Source organism: Phragmites australis, chromosome 20 (assembly GCF_958298935.1).
Source record: "Phragmites australis chromosome 20, lpPhrAust1.1, whole genome shotgun sequence".
NCBI classification, from domain to species: domain Eukaryota; kingdom Viridiplantae; phylum Streptophyta; class Magnoliopsida; order Poales; family Poaceae; genus Phragmites; species Phragmites australis.
The window spans coordinates 15,456,386-15,481,406 of record NC_084940.1 but is presented as its reverse complement, the minus strand read 5'-3'; positions in this window follow the sequence as shown (position 1 = coordinate 15,481,406).

Here is a 25,021-nt window from a genome sequence, read left to right as displayed (position 1 = left end):
CTTATTCCTTTTTTGGCCGCCTCGAGTAATTACTCAAAGGCCACACATCTAATGTCTTGTTTAATCGAGTTTTCAGGCATTAACAGATATATAGTCAGTCAATCTCGAAGGTGGCGATAACATGTGATGATCAGTTTTATATCTATTCATGCTAACTTTATTTCATCGACGAGGAAATAGTAGCAATATCATATTAGATTAAGTAAAATATCAGTAAAATGTTTTTACAATCACTAGTCAAAAGCATACCAGGAAACCTATTACATATCTAAAGGGAAAGCTTGGGCGATAGCCACCTATAAGAATGCCACTTAAAATTCCCTTCAAGGGACTTGAGTGTACTGGAAACTACATCATGGTAAGTAAGCTCAAGCACCGAGTATTCATCCCGGTTGTATGATGAGCTTGTTCGGTGAAATCCCAAAATTTGGCCAGGATGGTTAATCCTGGGTACTCGTGGAATAACCTCAAATGTCAAGCCCAGTAGGATTGTTCTTTCCTTCATCCAGGGGACAATTTTCCAATCTAGCATGTCCTAGATGTCATTGCCAAAGACATGAATGGAAATTGGCGTTGAGGCATTATGCTCAGCAGGGTCATCAATTTGGTCGTCTCAGGACTTTAAGAAAAAGGTGTGGTTCTTGTCCAAGATGAGCCGAGTACCCCTCATACCGGGTTGTGTCGGAGGGTTAACTCCTGTCGCAGGGATCCTGAGGGACCCCTTTTTAGAGATTCGGCCGGGGGGATGATCCTGAATAAGTTTACCGGAGAAATAAATGGATATAAATGCGATGGCTGGCGGGGTGGAATGATCTAGTGCGGAATGAAGTAAATGCACTGGGGGTTTAGACAGGTTCGGGCCGCACGGAGGCGTAACACCCTACTCGTGTATGGATGCTATAAATGCCCAGAGAATGTTCCTCAAGGATGTTGCTGGTTACAAGAATGTTTGTCTATCCTAGAGCCTGGGGCTCCTTGTTCTCCGATCTGTGTGTATCTATGGGCTTTGGGTGCCCTTGGACTTCTCGATCTTCTCTACTTTCTTAACTTCTTCAACCGTGCAGAGCTTGCCGAGAGATATTCACTTCTTCAGAGATTGTCTTTGTCCGTGCTGCCGGCCGCTTTAAATACCCGTCGGCAGTAGCGTGCCCCGAATGGGAGGGCACGAGTTCCAAGGCACTATAAATGGAAAGGGCGTCATCATAGCCTCTGTGCGAAGTGACCGGGGGTTGAAAATGCGCCCTGCGCCCGGTCATCAGTCGCCATAATGGCACTGGCAACGCGCGCCGTGGAGAGGGCCCACCGGGCAGCCGCAGAGCGGCCCGGCGTGCCCGCCCTGTCTTGTTCTTCTGCCACAGCAGCGCGGCTGATGGAACGCCTCGGCCCTTGCGACGTTATCTCGAGACGCGCCGGATGGCACGGGATGGGACCCATGCATTTAATGTCCCCACGCCCTTTTGCCAGAATATGGCAGGAACTGACACCGAGCGTGGCGGGAGCAGTTGGAGGTGACAGGCCACGCGCGCTCTTAAATGCGGCCTCGGGCCTTTCACCTGCTAACACCTCATCACTGGACCCTTGTGGGCGCCACTGACCGAGGGGCTTCCTGGGTCGTCGGGGAACCGAGTGCTCGGGGGTCACTGTTCACCTCCCCGAGCACTCTCTCCCGAGAATGCCCTTCCTTGGTCCTTGGGGAACCGAGTGCTCGGGGGCTACTGTTCACCTCCCCGAGCACTCTCTCCCGGGCATGTTTGTACGGATCCTCGGGGAATCGAGTGCTCGGGGGCCGCCGGGAGGAGCTGCTGATCTGCCGGGAGACGGAGGCTGCCGAGGCGTTGGTGGCCTCAGCTGCTCGGGAGGAGCGGGCCGCCATGTGGGAGTCAGAGCTGACTGCCCGTGAGCAGGACCTCTCTGCCCTTGCCGAGCAGGTGAAGCAGGCTGAAGCCTTGGCGCCCGGCACCACCTCGACCAGCGCGGCCGAGGGACTGAGCCTCGAGGAGCGGCTGCAGAGCATGAAGGATGAGCTCAAGACCGCCAGGGCTGAACGGGCCAACGTGAAGCTGATGATGGAAGACATCCTTCAGCAAGCATGGAGGTCCGTGAGGGTGGCCGGGCTCGGGAGAGTCCATGTGGGAGCGAAGGGGACGGGCATCGGCCACATCGCCCTTGGCTTCCAGAGAATCAGCCAGTGCCTCGAGGCGCTTCCCCAGGCAGTGCAGGAGTTAGCTGCCTGGGAAGGACGTGGCTTGGCCCAAGCGGTGGATGAGCACGTCTTGGCCTGCTACCGGAGCTGGGATCCAAACTTCTCGCTGGAACCAGCTCGGGAAGGGGTAGTCGAGGCCGAGGAGGAGGCCGCCCGAGAAGCAGTCTGGGGTGTCGCCACCGAGGTGGTGACTTGCTTCACGCGGGAGGCGCCACTGACTCCAGACCCGGGGAGCAGCGGCGAGGAGGCCCCGCTATCTTCTCAGCCTGACGGCTCTGACTTAGATTAGGCTTTTGTAATTTTCTTTTTCTTTGACTTGATGTAAATATGGGAGTGATCCCTCAGAATAGCTGTCCTTTCTTGTGAATATAATGGAAGCCTTTTTTTGGGGTCGCAACTCCAGTGTTCTTCCAAGTGCTTGATGAAGTTTCTGTTCTTTTCACTTGATGTCCCGAGGAGTACTCAGTCAGACCGTGCCCGACCTCCCCCCCCTGAGAACGAAGTTGTCCCGACCACTCGTCGCCCGATCAGTGAGGCCTTCTTTGAGCGTTCAGCCCCTGAGCCCTCGCGAGTCCGCAGCGGCTAAGTCAAAAGACAAAGGCACGAACTTCCTTGCTCGGGAGATAGGTCGATCCAGCACGGAGCACGCCACGACCAGTGAACACTTTCCCATTTTGTGACCACTCAAACAGGTAGACTGGAGACACGTGCGGGTAGAAATGCGACCAAGAGTCCCCACGGTTTGGTGGTGCCTGGGCTAGGGTGGATCGGACCGAGCACCGACAGCCCGCCCCCAGGGTCTAGGCTCCCGACCGCTCTTTGCTCGAGCGGTGAGATTACCCGAGAACCCTAGAGGCTTGGTAGTGCCCGGGGCCTTTTAAGCGGATCGAACACCACGACCACCATGAAGGACTTCGGTCAGACATCGCCATTCGTACGGTACACCTTTCTACTGTCTGTTCTGTCGTTCCGGGAAAAATGGACACGCGGCAGGGTTTTGTGCGCGAGGAGACCATCTCGCCGAACAGATTAGAATACGAGGGCCCCGAGGATAACTCGGGAATAATATATTTAATGAATGTAGACTCACATGAATTTAACCACTCACCGGACAGTTGTCAGCTTTTCGGTTGACCGATCCAGGAGAGGTATGCGCTCCGAGCTCGGGGTGCCCGGAAACTTTGTTCCTTCGGCTGGAACGCCCGAGCACTGGGGAGCATGATGGGGAGCCCAGGACCAGACGATCCCGACCACTCATGCCTGAGCAGTAGGACCACCCGAGGACCCTGAGTTCCAAGCAGCGACCTAGGCACTGAGGCCCTCGCGGTCGAGCTGCTTTTGCTTTTGATCGTTGATCTATGATTCGAGAAAAATAGAAAGATTCTTTGCTTGGTGCACTCTGTTAGTGTGGTACTCATTATAGGCTGCTCTTGTTTTCGATCCGAGACCTCTCGAATACCCAGGCCGACGGACTATACAGGCAGAGGCATAACCCAGAGGTCCTATGGTTCGGTGGCGCCCGGGTATGACAGACCAGACCGAGCACCGACAGCCGCCCTGGGGCCTAGGCTCCGGACTACTCTTTGCTCGAGCGATAGGATTACCCGAGAACCCCAGGGACTCGGTGACGCCCGGGGGACTGCCACGACACCGAACACCACAGCCTACCACAACAGACATAAGTCAGCAGCAAGTGCCCGCATGCATACCGATCGGGATTCTTTTATCAATGGGGAAAATGAGAGAGCAAATTTTTTCTCGCACAATCGAGCATTTCACCAGACAGATTAAACATATGGTTTCTAGAAAAATAAAATTTGACATAAGAACTATACATTGATAACATATATATTGTATTGATAATTTTTACAAGACTGGGTGACTTACCCGGTTAGTGGTAGCCCCCGATCAACTTGGGCGAGGGGGAAGCCCCCGGCCTAGTTGACCTGAGCACACATACATGCCATCTACGGGAAGAATTTGCGTAGATGCTCGATGTTCCACGCGTTCAGGAGCGGCTGCCCATCCTCTGCAGCCAGCCGCTTTAAATACCCGCCGGCAGTAGCGTGCCCCGAATGGGAGGGCATGAGTTCCAAGGCACCATAAATGGAAAGGGCGTCATCATAGCCTCTGTGCGAAGTGACCGGGGGTTGAAAACGCGCCCCGTGCCCGGTCATCAGTCACCATAATGGCACTGGCAACGGGCGCCGTGGAGAGGGCCCACCGGGCAGCCGCAGAGCGGCTCGGCGTGCCCGCCCTGTCTTGTTCTCCTACCACAGCAGCGTGGCTGACGGAACGCCTCGGCCCTTGTGATGTTATCCCGAGGCGCGCCGGATGGCACGGGATGGGACCCGTGCATTTAATGTCCCCACGCCCTTCTGCCTGAATATGGCAGGAACTGACACCGAGCGTGGCGGGAGCAGTTGGAGGTGACAGGCCACGCGCGCTCTTAAATGCGACCTCGGGCCTTTCACCTGCTGACACCTCATCACTGGACCCTTGTGGGCGCCATTGACGGAGGGGCTTCCTGGGTCGTCGGGGAACCGAGTGCTCGGGGGTCCCTGTTCACCTCCCCGAGCACTCTGTCCCGAGAACGCCCTTCCTTGGTCCTCGGGGAACCGAGTGCTCGGGGGCTACTGTTCACTTCCCCGAGCACTCTCTCCCAGGCATGTTTGTACGGATCCTCGGGGAACCGAGTGCTCGGGGGCCGCGGCTCGCAGCCCCAAGCACTCTCTCCCGGAACTTCCTTCAGTGGGCCCTCGGGGTACTTGGGTGCCCGAGGGGCTACTGCTCGCAGCCCCGGACACACCCCTCCCGGTATTTGGTTCTCCTGGTCGCTTAGTCTTCGTAGTTCATCGGGGAACCCGGGCACTCGGGGACCACTGACTGTGGCCCCGAGCGCCCTCTCATGTTACTTAGTCTTCTCTACCTCGCGGAGGTGACCCCGCGGGATGGCGCCACGTGGCGGATTGCTGGCCTAGCCTCGGGATTCGGGGACCCCCGGTTCTTGATTCACCGATAGGTTGCCAGAGCTCTAACTCATTCATTGATTGCTCCAATGTTGATATGGTCCCAGATGGATCTCCTGAGGTGATCCCATCCAGAAAATCTACAATACGCCACCAGAACTTACGACTGGAGATCCGGGACCACCACGACGCCCGTCGACAAGATATACGTGGACACCATTTGTCATCTTGAGATGGAAGCATGGCATTCTTGGAACAATGATTATAAACAGCTTTCCATTCCTTCATACCACGCATCCCTCCAGGTTCACCCAGAATGCATCATATGAGAGTGGCGGGAGATCAAAAACCATCTGGTCATTGGATTTAATGCACTATGTTTGATCTGACGCCCTCGTTCGATGACGATCAAGAGCCCGCTCGAGGCCCCGATCATCTCCTAGTTGTCGCCAACTAAATCTCAAAAATGAAGGCCGAATACTGTTTTGCTTACCAGACGATGCACATCCACCAAGTCATCATTACGCACAAACAACCTTTTCTGGATCCATGGTGAGAACTCAGCCACCCTATGCATTTCACATCAGGTGGAGCAGACACAGCGGAAAAAGACAAAATCTTCTGGGTGCGTTAACTTGTTGGAGATGAGGTCCAACACTCCCAATGGTAGAGCCATCCAATCAGGATTCCCCTCCATGAGGGAGAATAACAAAAATTTCTCGAACAAAAGTAGACAATGCTGAAAAACTTTGGAGAAGAAATCCAAGAGCAAGAGTCTGGCGAAAGCAGAAAAGATGAGGTGATGGAGTTTCTCCTCTTGAGAATAAGTAGGCATTATCTCCGGGTAAAATTCAGAAACTACCTATCGGTTCAAATTTTGAAAGGTTTTTTTTTTAACTCTACTCAGAATCGGTGTCGACTAATCGAGCTTTTAGTCCTTTTTTGAGCTTTGAGTGCGGTTAATAGTAGGGTGTCGACCCAATTATGTTTCCACTCGATACTTGGAATAGGATCCATTCTTACTCGATTCTCTGGACTACAAGCCTGAACCACCTTACTCGACTAATGATGGGGTATATACGCATAAAGAGTATACCATATATGGATAAGGTATGTTGTGTGCATGCTTAACAATTCTGGATATTACGGAACCAAATCTGCGGTATCTGATACTCTCGGAGATCCTAAAGGTGCATACTAGGATGGTCTCGATTGGTTACCCAACTCGAGAACTACTAGTATCCCAGCCGGATTTATCTAATATTTCTTGGTGAACAAGATGAAAGACTCCCTATCAACTACAACGAGATAGGAGGCGGTACAAGACCCCTATATAAGGCGGGGAACCATACCCCCAAAGGAGACTTTTTTTCGGAGGAAGACAACTCATCTGCAATTTGACACAAGTACTTGGGCCACCGGAGATACTCGGTGACTTTGTCATTAGTCTAGTTTAGATCACATCTACTCGTTATAGATCTAGACATATTGCATGTACTTGAGTGAATACAGATACATCATCAACCACATATGACGTAGGATATTACTCCAATTGGAGGCTCGAACCTGTATACATCGCGTATGCCTCATCTTTTGTTCAATTCCTGGATCATGAAGACAACCTCGTTATTCTCACGTACACATTGTCTGGGAAAAACCCTCAACAATTGGCACGCCAGGTAGGGGTCTTCTGCTTTTCAGGACTGACTATGTTTTGAGTGCACATTTGTACTGGATTCTCCGACACCGGCTTCTACGACTGATTCGAGTCACCAGCGATCGCTCTCGAATCGCCTCCGGCCGAATCGGATATCAAATTTGGAACTATGGTTTTTCGTTGCGATGATCAGGGTGGACTGATCCACACCGATATTCTCGGGTCCAGCCCATTGGACGCGTACCGCTAGATGGGACACCTTGAATGGGATCCCAGAGAGCCCAATGTTATGAGTTCATGGACATCGATAGCGACGCGAGTGGTGATGACGGCTCCGTCGACAGCCAGAGCAGCCGAATAGATCAATTCGTGTTTATGGCTAGAGGAACTGAGGTCCCACTGGCCGATCCGATGGCGGTAGATTCGAACGACATGGTGAATAATGACACGACAATCCCGGATGATCCAGCAGTGGTGGTCGCCAACACGGGCAACATTGGAGATATACCACCGGGGACATCTGCAACTGGAGCTCTATACACTCCTAATACCATCGCTCATCAAGAAACTACATGAGGACTAGCGCCTCCACCAGTACCGGTCTCGAGATCGAGGAACAAACTCCCTCAGGGCATCCATCATGAGGCTTCATCAGCTCGACCGCAGCCGAGCCTCAATAGTGACGTTTTTAGCACTCAAGACGCTAATGTCCAAGGAGCCCATCTGATTTTGATATCTTTTTCGGAGTTGGATCCAGCGTATCTTTTAACCCTTATGGTTAATCATGTCAGGACCCTACTCAATGCGGCTCAGATCCAAGTTGCTCAAGTGAACAATTCTAGCGCCTATAGGTACCCCAGCCGACAAGGTGCTAGTTCGAGGAGCCACGGACACAAACGCTGTCGAGTAGAAAGGTCGCAAGCAGGCAGCTCGAGAGGTTGACCCCGAGTACAGCCCTACATGTCGAATTGCAACTGCCCCATCCATGAGCGCAAAAATCAAAGGAGACCTAAGGAACCTCATCCCTCACAATAGACATGACTTATAGGAGGTTATCAATAACAACTGTGAGGAGCGCCATGAGGATCGGGCCCTGAGGAAGTTATCAATGAATTTGACGTCACATAGATACCACGCATAAGCGTGAAGTCAGGAGTACTAGCAGAATTCATCGTCGAATGGACAAGCATTAAAGAAACAAGGCCAAGTGTGATTGAGGACCACTGGATGCTTTTCTTCGATGGATCACTTACGCTTCTAGGCTCGAGGGCAGGCATTACGCTCAAATCTCCAACGGGCGATGAACTCAGGTACATTTTTTAGTTAGATTTTAAAGCTTCCAACATTGTTGCAGAATACGAAAGACTAGTAAACGGGCTCCGCATAGCTGCATCACTTGGAATGAGGCAACTTCTCGTGAAAGGGGACTCACAGCTAGTCGTAAACCAAGTTAAAAAAGAGTACAGTGCTCGGACGACAACATGTCAACTTACTTGAACGCGGTGCGAAAGCTTGAGGAAGAATTCGAAGGGCTAGAAGTAATGCGCATCTGGAGGAGTGACAACTCTGGTGTAGATGAACTTGCTAGACTCTCTTATTCCCGAGCTCCGGTATCCATAGGAGTCTTCGTTGAGAAACTTCTCAAACCATCTATCTCAATAGTTCAGTGAATGGATTCTACCCAACTCGACTAGCACTCTAGTCGAGTCAGCGAGGCAGAACCCGCAGACACGGATGTTGTACTTCTCGAATGCAAATCGACTTGGATGACTCCATACCAAGCCTATCTCGAAGGTCGAGACATCCCTGATGATGATGCATCTGTAGAGAAAATTGCTCTACGCTTTGGTAAATGGCAAGCTCTACCGAAAGGTGAGTAACTGAATCTTGATGAAGTGCATCACACAGGAAGAGGGCAATAAAATATTACTCGATATCAATGAAGGCATGTGTGGTAGTCATGCATCTTACCGCACCTTGGTCTAAAAAGCTTTTCGCCTAGGATTCTATTGGCCGACTGTCCTCTAGGATGTGTTTGAGCTGGTAAAAAAGTGCGAGAGCTGCCATTTTTTTTGGAAGGCAGACTACTTGACTAGCCCAAGCTTTGCAAACAATTCCTCTTTCTTGGCCTTTTACTGTCTAGGTCTTGGATATCTTAGGACCATTCCCAAGGGCCCAAGGTGGTTATAAATTCCTTTTCATGACTATCAACACGTTCACTAAGTGGATCGAGGCAGAACCCGTGGGAAATATAACCACATAAGCGGCTAAGAAGTTCATGAGGAGCATAATTATTCGATTTGGTATTCCACATTGGATAATTATGGATAATGGTAGCCAGTTCAGAAGCGGGACCTTCACTGTGTTCTGTGAAGAATTTGGCATCAAAACATGTTTCGCCTCAGTAGCTCACCCACAAAATAATGGTCAAGTTGAACGTGATAATGGTATAGTCTTGTAGGGCATCAAAACTCGGGTCTTCGACAGGCTACAAGATTACACAAAATGCTGGGTGATAGAACTCCCCTCAGTACTTTGGGCCGTTCGTACTTCTACTAATAGGGCCACCGGTGAAACTCCATTATTCTTAGTTTATGGAGCAGAGGCAGTGCTCCCAATTGAGTTGCAGTTTGGATCACTGTGAGTGGATAGTTACTCGAAGGAGGGGCAAGAGAAGTACAAGTGGATGACATCAATTTACTCGAGGAGTATCACGATCGAGCATATATTCGAGCGGCTAAGTATTAACAAGTGTTGCGTAGATACCATAATTAGAAAATTCAGCCCAGGAAACTTGCTGCTAGGGATCTTGTCCCGCGAAAGGTGCAGAAATAGGCTCAACGTCATAAGTTATCACTTAAGTGGGAAGAACCCTACATAGTAGTCGAAGTTACTCGACCAGGATCAGTGCAACTATCTACTCTAAACGGTGAGATACTTGAGCACTCATCGAATATCAACTAACTCCGAAAGTTTTATTCATAAAAAGGTAAATTACAAGTAAGTCAATTACATTCAATTCTGCCAACTACTTGATTACATACTTTTTCTTTTCCATCTAACCTGCGTGGATAATGCAAAGTCAACAGAAAATATTTGCCTAGCTCTTGCAAATTGTGCATGTTCTACTTCCCCTTGAATGAGTCGAGGAACCTTCTATACTCATCCCTCATATGGTAGTTGATCGCGCTAGGGATTGGACGCCGGCCAGCATAAGGGCCAGGGAGAGTGGCCTAGGAGAAGACCCTGCCAGAGCTATTGATCGACACTGATGATACCGAGTGGTCCTTCATAGGATGCGAGGGTGATCTGGCGGTTGCTAATGGAGAAGACGATTGTACTCTCTCTACCAATAGAGGTTCATGGGCTTCATCATTGAAGACCTCGTCGGTGACCTGGTCGATGATTTCATCCATATCACCACCATCTTCATCTCCCTCGTGCACTACTCGCGTCGTCGGCTCTTGTGTCAATTGTTTCACGGCGTCGATGTCAAGGAGACGCCGAAGCTGTCAGGTGAAGGGTCGGCGACCTCTGATAGATGTTCTGTTCTATCTCCTCTTAGGCCTCTCGATCGATTCCTCCTTGTCAAAAGAAACAATGATGATTCCGGAGGAAACATGGTGAGGGGCCTTGAGAGATCCTATCTCTTCACTTTCTAGACCTAGCATAGGAGACGACAGTGGAGTGGAGGCCATGGCTTCAAGCTTTACCAGTTCTATTGGGCATATAAGGAGAAAGGAGGAAGACGAGGTGAAATACAAACAGCCTCGAGTCCCCTCTATTTATAGCTGTAACACATAGTTTTAAAGGAACAAAATCAGGTACAACACATGTATGCCAGGATCAACTTTTCATACATATGTTACATCATCAGTATATTATCACAGTGCTAATATTATAATAATGTTATAACTTATTAAAAAAGGACCCAATGATCTAAAAGAAAATACAGCGAAAAAGAGAGCTTTCAGCGCCAAAGGGTCTTCCATCTTCCACAAGCATCAACCGGGGGCACACCAGCCTAGAATAGGAGCTCCGGGGTGAGGTCGTCCTCATCGAAGGAGGCAACTTCATTGACAGCTTTTGAACAGTAAAATTGATGCAAGAAAGGGGACAACAGGTGGAGCTCGAGCTTGATGCAGCGGCGCTTCGAATGTTGGGTGACGCTGAGATGTGGCCGGGAAGCTCTCCGGCGACCCTGTGAAGCCAAAGAGAGGTGGAACAGGGTCAATGGTGGCTCAGGCGTGGAGAATCAACGCGACGGCGGAGCTCACCGGAGTTGAAGAAGATGACGGTGCTAACAGTTAATCCAAGCGGGAAACAGGGTGGGAGTGGGTGGAAAACATGCAGATAATCGCCAAGAAGGAGGAGGGTGGCTTATCTGCATGAGAGGGGAAGCGAATCGGTCGAGAATCAGAGAAAATGACCGGCGGCCTCCATAGCTTTAAATGTGGCAGTTTTCTCATTTGAGAGGGGTAAAGGCGGGGATAATGGCGGGAATACTTGATTGATGGGTGAGGATCACGGAGGTGGCATTTAATCGGTGCAAAAGAGCTCGAGGAGGTGGCGAATTTTGAATAGGCAACGAGATTTGGGGGTGAAAACGGCGGGCGGGAGGAGGAAGAAGTGGAGCCGGGCGGGTGGCTTAAGTTGAGCAGCTCGACTCGGGTCCACTTAGCAGAGAGATAGGGCAGGAGGTGGCAGCACGTGCGCGGGCAACGGCCGGCCCGAGGCCCAGCGCAGGAGAGGGAGGTGGCCCACGTGGGGGGGGGGGGAAGAGAAAGAGGGTTCGGGAGGAGATTGGGCCAGGCTTAGAGGAGGAATCGGCCCAAGAAGCCTTTGAAATTTTTTAAATTGCTTTTCTTTTATAATTTTGAACTATTTTCAAAAGAAGTTTTATAGAAGTGACTTCTAGCAATCTTTTGCAAACATTTTTCAAGTATAAAACCCTATTGCAACTACTGTAGCATGAATGCAACAAACTTAACTATAACCTATGACAAATTTAAATTTAGAAAATATTTTCTTTCTATTTGATCAATATTACAAGTCCTATTTAATTATAGCAAAATTTTAAATATTGCAAAAATTGAAAATTTATGGTGTTACAAACTTACCTCCCTTAGGTTGAATCTCGCCCTCGAGATTCGGAAGGATCGGAGAAGAATGGTGAAACTCTGCCTTCATATCATCTTCTCTTTCCCAAGTTACTTCCTCTTCGGAGTGATGCTTCCACTGCACTTTGCACATACGGACTTGCCTATTTCGGGTAACCCGTTTTGACATCTCAAGAATCTTGATCGGATACTCTGAGTAAGAGAGATATTCTCGCACATCCAGTTCTTCTACTGGTAGATGCTCTTCGGGAACTCTTAGACACTTTTTCAACTGTGACACATGGAGAACATCGTGTACTCCTAAGAGTTGAGGTGGTAACTCAAGCTGGTAAGCTACTTCTCCTCATCTTCCAGTATCTTGTATGGATCAATAAACCAAGGTGAATGCTTGCCTTTGACCTTGAATCTGCGTAGACCTCTAATCGGCGACACCTTGAGATACACGAAGTCTCCTACTGCAAAAGTCAAAAGTCAGTTCTCGGTGTCGATTATCTGCATAGCTCTTTTCTCTTGACGGAACAGTTTTTATATTATCTCTGATCTCTTGTACTTGTCATTCTGCTTCTCTTAGAACTTCTAGGCCAAAAACTTGGCTTTCTCCGGTCTGGTTCCAGAACAACGGGGTTCTACATTTCCTTCCATATAAGGCTTCAAAAGGAGACATCTTGAGGCTAGCTTGATAGCTGTTATTGTATGAGAACTCCGCATATGAAAGATTATTGTCCCAACTGTTAGCATTCTTCAATGCACATGCTCTCAACATGTCTTCAAGGATTTGATTCACTCTTTCCGTCTGATTGTAAGTTTGTGGATGATATGGTGAGCTGAAATTTAATCTTGTATCCATAGATTCATGTAAGTGTTGCCAAAACTGTGAAGTAAACTGACTGTCACGATCAGATACAACTATCTTGGGTACTCCATGTAGACACACAATTCTAGACATATATAACTTAGCTAGTTTCGGACCTTGATAGGTTTCTTTGACTGGGATGAAATGAGCCACTTTTGTCAACTGATCGACTATGACCCATATGGAATCATATCCCGACTGTGTTTGAGGCAGACCCACTATGAAATCCATGCTAATTTCTTCCCACTTCCATTCAAGTACTTTCAATGGTTGTAGCAGTCCTGTTGGTCTTTGATGCTCGACTTTGACTCGCTGATAGATATCACACAAAGCCACATATTCTGCTACTGCACGTTTCATTCTATACCACCAATACTGATCTTTAAGATCTTGGTACATCTTGGTACTCCCTGGGTGAATGGAATATGCTGAATCATGAGCTTTTCTTAAAATTGTATCCCAAATAGCCTTGACGTCTGGAATATATATCATGTGCTTGTATCGCACTGTACCTTGCTCATCTTTAGTGAAATCTGGGGCTTTGCCGATTTTGATGAGACGCTTGATTTCCAAGATCTTTTCATCCTCAAGCTGACCTTTCCTTATATCTTGTTCTAGTGTCAAGTCTATTTCCATGGCAACTATCTCAGTGTTACACACCATTCCCAAATTCAACTTTTCAAATTCCTCGCATAGCTCAGAACTCATCTCTTGGAGAGTTATAGCATTGACCTGAGATTTTCTGCTTAAGGAATCAGCCACTACATTTTGCCTTTTCTGGATGATAGTTGATTCCCAAATTGTAATCTTTGATAAGTTCTAATCATCTGTGCTGTCTGAGGTTAAGATCTGGTTGATTGAAGATATATTTCAGGCTCTTATGATCTGAATAGATCTCACACCATTGACCTATCAGGTAGTGTCTCCAGATCTTGAGTGCATGCACCACAATGGCTAATTCTTAGTCATATGTTGGGTAGTTATCTTCATGTTTTCTTAACTGCTTGGATGCATATGTTACCACATGACCCTCTTGCACGAGCACTCATCCTAAACCTTGACGAGATGCATCACAATACACAAAGAACAACTTCTGAGTATCTGGCATGATCAGTACTGGAGTTGAGGTTAATCTTTTCTTCAAGTCATTGAAACTAACTTCTCAAGAGGCTGTCCACTTGAACCCTGCTCTTTTCTCCAACAGTTCTGTCATTGGCTTCGCTATCTTGAAGAAACATTCTATGAACAGGCGGTAATAACCCGCTAGACCCAAGAAACTACGGATCTCTGAAACATTCTGTGGTGGTTTCCAGTTCAAAACATCCCTTACTTTGGATGGGTCCACAAATATACCTCATGCTGATATAATGTGACCAAGGAAGGTGATTTTCTTCAACTAGAACTCACACTTACTCAACTTGGCATATAGCTGGTTCTCCGTGAGCTTCTGCAATACCATTCTTAGATGTTGCTCGTGCTCTTCCTCATTCTTGGAGTAAACTAGGATGTAGTCAATAAATACAATGACAAACTTGTCCAAATACTCCATGAAGACCTTATTCATCAGATACATAAAGTAGGCTGGAGCATTGGTCAACACAAAATACATTACTATGTACTCAAACAAACCATGCGGAGTAACAAATGTTGTCTTTGAAATATCCGAGGCACGAATCTTCAGTTGATGATACCCAGACCGAATATCGATCTTTCAGAACACACATGCTCCTTTCAACTGGTCAAATAGATCTTCAATGCGGGGTAGAGGATACTTATTCTTGATTGTTACTTCATTAGGGCCCGATAATCTATACACATCCTTTGTGTTCCATCCTTCTTTGGTACGAAGATAACTGGGGCTCCCCAGGGCGAAGAACTATGGTGAATTAAACCCTTTGTCTAGTAGTTCTTTGATTTGCTCCTTGAGCTCAGCCATCTGATTGGCATCCATTCTATATGGTCTCTTATATATAGGAGCCGTTCCAGGTACTAACTCAATGATGAACTCAATTACGCGATCAGGTGGTATACCTGGGAAATCCTCCAGGAAGACGTCTAGAAATTCACTGACCACTCTGCTATCTTTCACTGCAATAGGCTTTTTTGAGACTGGCGTTGATAGCTGATTCCGTTGTAGCTTGGAATTCCACCTTGGTACCATCTGTGTGTGTCAACTGTACTATCTTTGTGGCACATCCAATAATTCCATTGTACCTGGTTAACCAATCCATTTCCATAATGATATCTATTCCCTTGGATTCCAGAATGATGAGGTTTGCAAGAAAGTCTACCTCCATATGAATATACTTATTTTAGGGCATACATGCTTTGATTCATTTCTCCTCTAGGAGAACTAACTAGCACCTAATTTTTCATTAATGCACCTGGTAATTTATATGTATTCATAAACTGAGATGATATGAATGAATGCGTAGCACCAGAATCGAATAAAACTGTAGGAGGGTGAGAGTTTGCAGAAAACATACCCAACACTACATCATGAGCATCTTGGGCTTCTTCCACGGCAACATAATTTACTCGACCATGCATCATGAGAGGTTGCTGCTGCTGATTGTTACCCTGAGCCTGTGCTTGGCCTTTCTGCTTCTTGAGGCACTTGTTGGCGAGGTGCCCGAAGTTACCACAACTGAAACACGGGCCAATGTTACCTGATCCTTGACCTGGGCGATTCTGCTACTGGGGTTGGCTATTGTTATTGGGTCACTGCTGTTGGTAGGTAGGTGTCGGTGAATCAGGAACCAGGGGTCCCTGAATCCTGAGGCCAGGCCCGCAATCCGTCACGTGGCACCTTCCCGTGGGGTTCACCTCCGCGAGGTACGAAAAGACTAAGTCCCGGGAGAGGGCGCTCGGGGCCACAAACAGTGGTCCCCGAGTACCCGGGTTCTCTGATGATCTGTGAAGACTAAGTGATCGGGAAGAGAGTGCTCGGGGAGGTGAACAGTGACCCCCGAGCACCCAAGTCCCCCGATGACCAGGAGAGCTGAGTACCGGGAAGGGTGTGCCCGGGGCTGCGAACAGTGGCCCCCCGGGCACCCGAGTACCCCGAGGACCCAGGGAAGGTAGTTTCGGGAGAGAGTGCTCGGGGCTGTGAGCAACGGCCCCCGAGCACTCGGTTCCCCGAGGATCCAAACAGTCAATTCCGGGAGAGAGTACTTGGGGCCGGGAACAGTGGCCCCCGAGCACTCGGTTCCCCAAGGACCAAGAAAGGGCGTTTCCGGGAGAGAGTGCTCGGGGAGGTGAACAGTGACCCCCGAGCACTCGGTTCCCCGACGACCCAGGAAGCCCCTCCGTCAATGGCGCCCACAAGGGTCCAGCGATGAGGTGTCAGCCTGTGAAAGGCCCGAGGCCGCATTTAAGAGCGCGCGTGGCCTGTCACCTCCAACTGCTCCTGCCACGCTCAGTATCAGTCCCTGCCATATTTTGGCAGAAGGGCGTGGGGACATTTAATGCGTGGATCCCATCCCACGTCATCCGGCGCACCTCGGGATAACGTCGCAAGGCCCGAGGTGCCTCGTCTGCTGCCCTGCTGTGGCAGGCGTACAAGACCGAACGGGCACGCCGGGCCGCTCTGCGGCTGCCCGGTGGGCGCTCTCCACGACGCCCGTTGCCAGCGCCATTATGATAACTGAAGACTGGGCGGGGGGCGCATTTTCAACCCTCCGTCACTTCGCGCAGAGGCCATGATGACTCCCTTTCCATTTATGGCACCTTGGAACTCGTGCCTCCTTTTCGGAGCACGCTACCACCGGCTAGTATTTAAGGCAGCCGGCAGGCACAGACAAAGGTGAAGCTAACAGACAATCCAAGGTGAATAAGCGAATAGAGGAACGTTCGAACTCTCAGACACTTGCTCAGAGATCAAAGAACACCTTCGTACAAGCATAGAAGCTGAGGCCACCGAACAACAAGGAGCCCAAAGCTCTCGGATAGACAGACATTCTTGTAACCAGCGACATTCCTGAGAGACATTCTCAGGGCATTTATAGCATCCACACAGGAGTAGGGTATTACGCTCAGTGCGGCCCGAACCTGTCTAAAAATCCCTCCAGTGCATTTACTGTGTTCTGCATCAGATCATTCAATCACCACCTGCCATTGCATTCCTACCCATTTATTTCTCCAGCAAACATATTCAGAATCATCTCCCCGGCCGAATCTCAAAAAGGGGTCCCTCAGGATCCTTGCGATAGGAGTTAACCCTCCGACAGCTGGCGCGCCAGGTAGGGGGGTTGCATCCCTGAATTTGTTTGTTTGTTTTTTCCTGCAGAAAAAATGGCTGGTGGCCATCGTCTCCAGCGCGTCGGCTCCAGCTCCAGTGAGGAAATGGAGCCCCTCGCTCAGGAGGCCCCAGTCACTGCTGCTTCCCAGCAGCAGCCGCGGTCCGCACGCATGGCGTTCCCCTCTCAGGGGGACCATGGTGCTGGGCCCAGCAGGGCCGCTGCTGCCGTCGCTGGCGCACCATCTAACCCTCAGCAGGTGGCGGTTCCACTCAAAGCAGATTCACCAGCCAGCTCAGGCTCTTCAAACCATCCCCCTGTCGTGGCCCTTCACGGTCTGGGGGCTGGATATTCTGGGTCCATTCCCCCGAGCAATCGGGGGCTATGAGTACCTCTACGTCGCCATCGACAAGTTTACCAAGTGGCAGGAGGCGGTTCTAGTTGTCAAGGTAACCAAGAACACGGCGCTTCAGTTCATCCGCGGTATCACAAGTCGCTTCGGCGTCCCGAACCGGATCATCACCGATAATGGCACTCAGTTCACCAGTGCCCTGTTCAGGGACTACTGCGAGGACCTCGGCATCAAGCTCTGCTTCACCTCTGTCGCTTATCCTCGGAGCAATGGGTAGGTCAAGCGCGCCAATGCTGAGATACTGAAGGGGCTCAAAAGTCGGACCTACAACATGCTCGCAAAGCACGGGAAAGGGTGGATCGACGAGCTGCCTGCTGTGCTATGGGCCAATAGGACCACGCCAAGTCGCGCTACCGGGGAGACTCCTTTCTTCCTAGTGTACGGCGCTGAGGCGGTCCTCCCCTCCGAGCTCACTCTTGGCTCCCCTCGGGTGCATGCCTACTCCGAAGGCGAACAGGAACAGTGAAGGCACGACGACGTCAACTACTTGGAAGAGCGCCGGCGGCGTGCCGCCGTCCGAGCAGCCCACTACCAGCAAAGCCTGCGGCGCTATCATCAGCGCCACATCCGGGCCCGGTCTCTCGAGGTGGGGGATCTAGTTCTCCGACGCGTCCAATCGCGCGAAGGAAGGAATAAACTGTCCCCTATGTGGGAAGGCCCCTTTACCGTGATCGGTGTCCCGCGAGAAGGCTCTCTTCGGCTGGCTGCAGAGGACGGGCATCCGCTCCCCAATGCGTAGAATATTGAGCATCTGCGCAAGTTCTATCCGTAGGTGGCATGTGCGTGCTCGGGCCAACCAGGCCGGGGGCTCCCCCCGCCCAAGTTGGCCGGGGGCTACCACTAACCGGGTAAGTCACCCAGTCTTGTAAAAAATTGTCAATATATATGTTATCAATGTCCAGTTCTTATTTCAAATTTTGCTTTTTCTGGAATCCATATGTTTAATCTGTCTGGTGAGATGCTCGATTGTGCGAGAAAAACATGCTCTCTCACTTTCCCCGCTGATAAAAGAATCTCGATCCGTATGCGCGTAGGCAGTTGCCGCTGACCTATGTCTGTCGTGGTAGGCTGTGGTGTTTGGTGTCATGGCAGTACCCCGGGCATCACCGAGCCCCCGGGGTTCTCGGGTAATCCTATCGCTCGAGCAAAGAGTAGTCCGGAGCCTAGGCCCCGGGGGCGAGCTGTCGGTGCTCGGTCTGGTCTGTCATGCCCGGGCTCCACCAAGCTATAGGACCTCTGGGTTATGCCTCTGCCTTTATAGTTCACCGGTCCGGGTATTCGAGAGGTCTCGGGATGAAAATGAGAGCAGTCTATAATGAGTACCGCACTAACAGAGGACACCAAACAAAGAATCTTTCTATTTCCTTAAGTTATAGATCAACAACCGAGAGCAAAAGCAGCTCGACCGCGAGGGCCTCAGTGCCCAGGTCGCTGCTCGGGCCTAGGGGTCCTCGGGCGGTCCTACCGCTCAGGCACGAGTGGTCGGGACCGCCTGGCCCCGGGCTCCCCATCATGCTTCCTAGTGCTCGGGCACTCCGACCGAAGGAACCAAGTTCTCGGGCACCCCGAGCTCGGAGCGCATACCTCTCCTGGATCGGTCGGCCGAAAAGCTGACAGCTGTCCGGTGAGTGGTTAAAGTCATATGAATTTACATTCAGCAATCTATTGTTCCCGAGTTATCCTCGGGGCCCTCGTGTTATAATCTATTCGGCGAGATGGTCTCCTCGCGCACAAAACCCTGCCCACGTGTCCGCTTTTCCCAGAACGACAGAACGAACAGTAGAAAGGTGTACCGTACGAACGGCAATGTCTGACTGAAGTCCTTCATGGTGGTCATGGTGTTCGGTCTGCTTAAAAGGCCCCGGGCACTACCGAGCCTCTAGGGTTCTCGGTTAATCCTACTGCTCGAGCAAAGAGCGGTCGGGAGCCTAGACCCTGGGGGTGGGCTGTCGGTGCTCGGTCCGGTCCGTCCTAGCCCAAGCACCACCAAACCATGGGGACTCTTGGTCGCATTTCCGCCTGCACGCATCTCCGGTCTGCTTGTTTGAGTGGTCACAAAATGGGAAAGCGTTCGCTGGTCGTGGTGTGTTCCGTGCTGGATCGACCTATCTCCCGAGCAAGGAAGTTCATGCCTTTGTCTCTTGACTTAGTCATTGTGGACTCGTGAGGACTCGGGGGCTGAATGCGCGAAGAAGGCCTCACTACTCGGGCGATGAGTGGTTGGGGTGACTTCGTTCTCGGGGAGGGAAAGGTCGAGCTCGGTCCGACTGAGTACTCCTCGGGACATCAAGCGAAAAGAACAGAGACTTCATCAAGCATCAAAGAGAACACTGGAGTTGCGACCCCAAAGAAAGGCTTCCATTTTATTAAAAAAAGGACAGCTATTCTGAGGGATCACTCCCATATTTACATCAAGTCAAAGAAAAAGAAAAGTACAAAAGCCTAATCTGAGTCGGTGGGCTCGGGAGGCGGTGAGGAGTCCTCGCCGCTGCTGCCAGCGTCTGGCGGTGGCGGTGGCTCCCGCATGAAGCAAGCCACCACCTCAGCGGCGACACCCCGGACATGCTTGCGCGGGGTGATCTTCGTGCGGACCATCTAAAATTTTGAAGAATGCAAAAAAATTAGTAACATTTTATAAGGAGAAATAGACAGAGTAAGGAAAAACTGAAAGGAAATTTTTTTTAAAAAAATAGTTTGTACAAACATAAGTCATTAACATGTCATTTCTATCTAGGCTGTGTTTTATAGTCAACATAGCTCTGATACCACTTCTGTAACACCTAGTTTTAAAGGAACAAAACCAGGTATAACACATGTATGACAGGAACAGTTTCCATACATGTGTTACAACCGGAGGCACACCAGCCTAGAACTGGAGCTCCGGGTCGAAGTCTTCCTCATCGAAGGATGGAACTTCATTGACGGCTTCTGAACAGCAAAGGGGATACAACAAAGGGGACAACGGGTGGAGCTCAAGCTCGGTGCAGCGGCGCTCCGAGGGTCGGGCGACGTCGAGATGCGGCCAGGAAGCTCTCCAATGAACCTGCGAAGCCGAAGAGAGGAGGAACGGGGTCAATGGTGGCTCGGGTGCGGAGAATCGACGCGGCGGTGGAGCTCATCGGAGTTGAAGAAAATGAAGGCGCTGACAGTGAATCCGAGTAGGAAACAGGGTGGGAGTGGGTGAAAAACGTGCGGAACGTCGCCAAGAAGGAGGAGGGAAGCTTATATGTGTGAGAGGGGAAGCGAATCGATCGAGAATCGAAGAAAGTGGCTGGCGACCTCCATTGCTTTAAATGCGGCAGCTTCCGCATTTGAGAGGGGTAAAAGAGGGGGAAATGATTGGGAATACTTGATTGAGGGGCGAGGATCGCGGAGGTGGCGTTTAATCATTGCGAAACGGCTCGGGGAGGCGGTGGGATTTGGGGGCAAAAATGGCGGGCAGGAGGAGGAAGAAGCAGAGCCGGGAAGGTGGCTCGACTCGGGTCCACTTGGCAAAGAGAGAGGGTGGGAGGGGGCGGCTTGGGCATGGGGCAATGGCTAGCCAGAGGCCCAGCTCAGGAGGGAGGCGGCCCACACGGGGGCGGGGGGAGGGGGGAGGGGAAGAGAGAGGGGAGGGAGGAGATTGGGCCAGGCATAGAAGAGGAATGGGCCCAAGAAGCATTTGACATTTTTTTAAAATTGCTTTTCTTTTATGATTTGGAACTATTTTCAAAAGAAGTTTTAAATGAGCGACTTCTACCGATCTTTTGCAAACATTTTTCAAGCATAAAACCCTATTGCAACTACTGCAGTATGAATGCAACAAACTTAACTATAACCTATGACAAATTTAAATTTAGAAAATAATTTCTTTCTATTTGATCAAAAATTACAACTCCTATTTAATTCTAGCAAAAATTTAAACTATTGCAAAAATTAAAATTTAGGGTGTTACAATAGCGACGGGAATGGGTCGCAGTATACACACGGAGCCATCAAGATCCGATATCGCTAGGTGTGATAATGAGGCCGCCTCGGTCACATAGCGCGTCTGATGAAAGTCGAGGCGTTGATGCGGTATTATGTCCTATCTAATCTCTGTAAAGTGGAGCGCATAGTCGTGATGATCCGTCAAATCAAGGGTTGTGGTGAAAATGACCATGAGAGAGAGTGGGTTTTTAATGCTCACCTACTACCCGCCTGTTCAAATTTACTTGATGACCATGGAATAGTCACATCCATGAGCTCGGGAGCTAGTGCTCTTGAGCGTGTGGTCGAGAGTAATGTGTCGATGCTTATGCTCTTTTTTCTATCTTGATTATCATATCGACTAGAAAGTCGAGGGCTACATCGCGTGTTTTTTTAGGCTTATGCTCTACTCTTTGCTTGATTCATTCATCGTATAGAGAGTTGGAGGCTACATCATACCATTTTGATTCAATACTTTTGCTTCACTTTTTGTCTCTGGTTATCGCACCATTCAGAGAACCAGAAGCAACATTGTGTGAATACTTATGCTCCATTCTATACTCGAATTCGGTCACTGAGCAAAGAGACAGGGGCCACATCAGGTATATTTTGATGCATATGCTCTACTCTCTGCCTTGATTATCACATCAAGTAGAGAGTCGGGGGCTACATCGCATACTTCCGATGCTACGACTTTACTCTTCACTTGATTCCGTCATCGAGTAGATAGTCAAGAGCTATATCAACACATATCTTCTATGGTACAGGTGTGTCCTTTTTCTACTCTTAGATTGAGTAATCTTCTCCTCGACCATAGAGTCAGGAGTTACATAATAATACCATATTTTTCATAAATTTTGTATAAATTTTTTTGCGAAAGTTTATCTAGCTTTGCATCAAATGCTTTGGATAAGAGCCAGTAGAGGCATATGTCGGGTTGATGACAGACAACTACATTGAATAAGGCATAATGTCACAAGTTTGCAAAAGACCATCATATGTTCTGTTTCTAGTTTTATACTAATCTTTCCCTTATTATAATGGTCTCCTCGAGTAGTAACTCGAGAACCATACATCTAATATTTTGTCTAGTTAAGTTTTCAGATATCAATGGATATTCAATCAATAAGTCTTAAAGGTGGTCTACACACCTACGGATCAAGATTGCATCTACTCATGCTAACTCTATTTCATTGATAAGGAAATAGTAACAATAACATGCTAGATAGGAAAAGTATCAATAACGTTTCATTGCAATCATCAAACAAAAGGATACCAAAAAGCCTACTACTTGACCAAGGAGAAAGTTTTGGTGATATCCATTTACAAGAACATCATTTGAAATTCCCCTCAAGGGATTTTATGGTCCTAGAAACATCGTCATGATAGAAAACTTCAAGCATGTCATATTCGTTCTGGTGGTAAGCTGAGTTCACTCGGCGGAAGCTAAGAATTCGACCAGGGTTGGTAACTCTGGGTACTGATGGTACGACTTCAGAGGTCATGCCTAGGAGAATTGATCTTTCTTTCACCCAAGGAACAACCTCCCATTCTAGTGGCCCCCAAATATCATCACCGAATGTGTGGAGAGAAACCGGCGTTAATGCATTGTGCATGGCTAGATCATCAATTTGGTCGCTAACCTTCAGGAAAAACACACGAGATTCGACCAGGAGCAGTCGAGAACCATTCAGACTAGGTTGCCAGATCTCAAACTTGGGCATCGATTGTTCCAATGTCACCACAGCTCCCGATGGATCCCCTGAAGCCACTCCATCCAAAAAATCCAAAATATGCCACAAAAACCTACCACTAGAGATCTGAAACCACTGTGGTGGTCCATTGATAAGATAAATGTGTACTCCTTTCATCATCTGAAGATGAAAGCACGACATCCTTGGAATAATGATGATGAATAATTTCCCATCCTTGCGCACTGCAAACCCCCTCCAGGTTCACTAGGAACGCATCATAAGAAAGTGATGGGGGATTATAGAACCATCTGGCATTGGGTTAACTACTCTACCTTTGATCTGATGCCCTCACTTGATGATGATCAAGAACCCATCCGAGGCCCCAATCATCTCCCAGCTATCGCTGACTAAACCTCGAAAATAAAGGTTGAAAACTGCTTCACTTCCCAGGTGAGGGACCTCCACCAAGCCATCCTTGTGCACGAACGGTCCTTTTAGGATCCAAGGAGCAAAATTCGCCGTCCTACACACTACATGCCATGAGGAGCAGACACAATGGAAGAAGGCAAAATCTTTTGGATGCTGCAGTTTGTTGGAGATAGTGTCGAGCACCCCCAAAGACAAAGTCACATATTCTGTAGTTTTTGCCATAAGATCCAAAGTGAAAGATGAAGTCTTTGAGTGGAAGGTGAGCAATGGTGGATGAATCAAAAAGTGAGACTGTAGAGGAGGCAATGAGGCTAAGACAATGATAGTGAAGTTCTCCCCTTAGATACTTAAATAGGCCTTGCTTCAAGATGAGACTCTAAAATTGTTTCCACTTCGGATAAAAATTGTGGCACCTCGATCGGTGTGAAAAGCGACATGTAATGACAAGCGAATCTCTACACGCCATCTATATTATGCGAGCATTAAATGCTCCTATACCCATTGTTTCAAATTTTAAAAGGTTTTTTAATTCTACTCAGAGATAAATGTCAAGAAGTCGATATTACTAGAACTTATTGTGTCTCGAGTGTGGATAACAACAGGGCGTTCGACCCAAAAGTGTTTCCACTCGATGCTTGGAGCAGAGCCTTTTATTATTCGATTCTTTCAATGGTAAGTTCAATCTACCTTACTCGACCATGCTTGGACTTGGCGGTACTCGAGTAGGCGCTTGTAGAAATCCTCCCTACTGAGTAGAGTTAGGGGGCTAGTATTAAATATCTAACTATAGGGTATATATGCATAAGGAGTACCATATAGGGACAGGGTATGCCGCGTGCATACTTGACAACTCTAGATATTATAGAACCGAATCTGCAGTACTTGATACTCCCGAAATCTAGAAGGCATATACTAGGAAGGCCTCGATTGCTTACCCAGCTTGAGAAGACTAGTATCCATAACAGATTTATCTACTTAGATGACAAGAAGGACTCCCTATCGACTACGGATGGATAGGAGGTGGTACATCATCCCTATATAAGGTGGGGACCTAGATCCCCTAGGAGAGGCTCTCTTTTCCAGCTACTCGAGGTAAGCATCAGGACCTTGACACAGAAGGCACTCGATGACTTTAGCCCTAGGTTAGATTAAATTCGATCTACTCCTTGTAATTGGTCGGCCATATTGCTTGTACTCGAGTGAATACATATACATAATCATCCATATAGGACGTAGGGTATTACTCCAACCAGGGCCCAAACCTGTATACATTGCATGTGCCTCGCTTCATGTTCGATCTCTGATTCATAAAGGTCACCTTGTTATTTTCTGGACACATTGTCAGGAACAAATCCTCGACAGCAATAACTGTCATCCTGTAGTTTGGATGAACTTGATGTTCATAAGCAAAGGGAAGATGTTCCTAGGCACTGGGAACAAGTTGCAGGTAGTCGAGCATGATACGACTGCACCTATCTATGATGTTTGAAAAATGGAT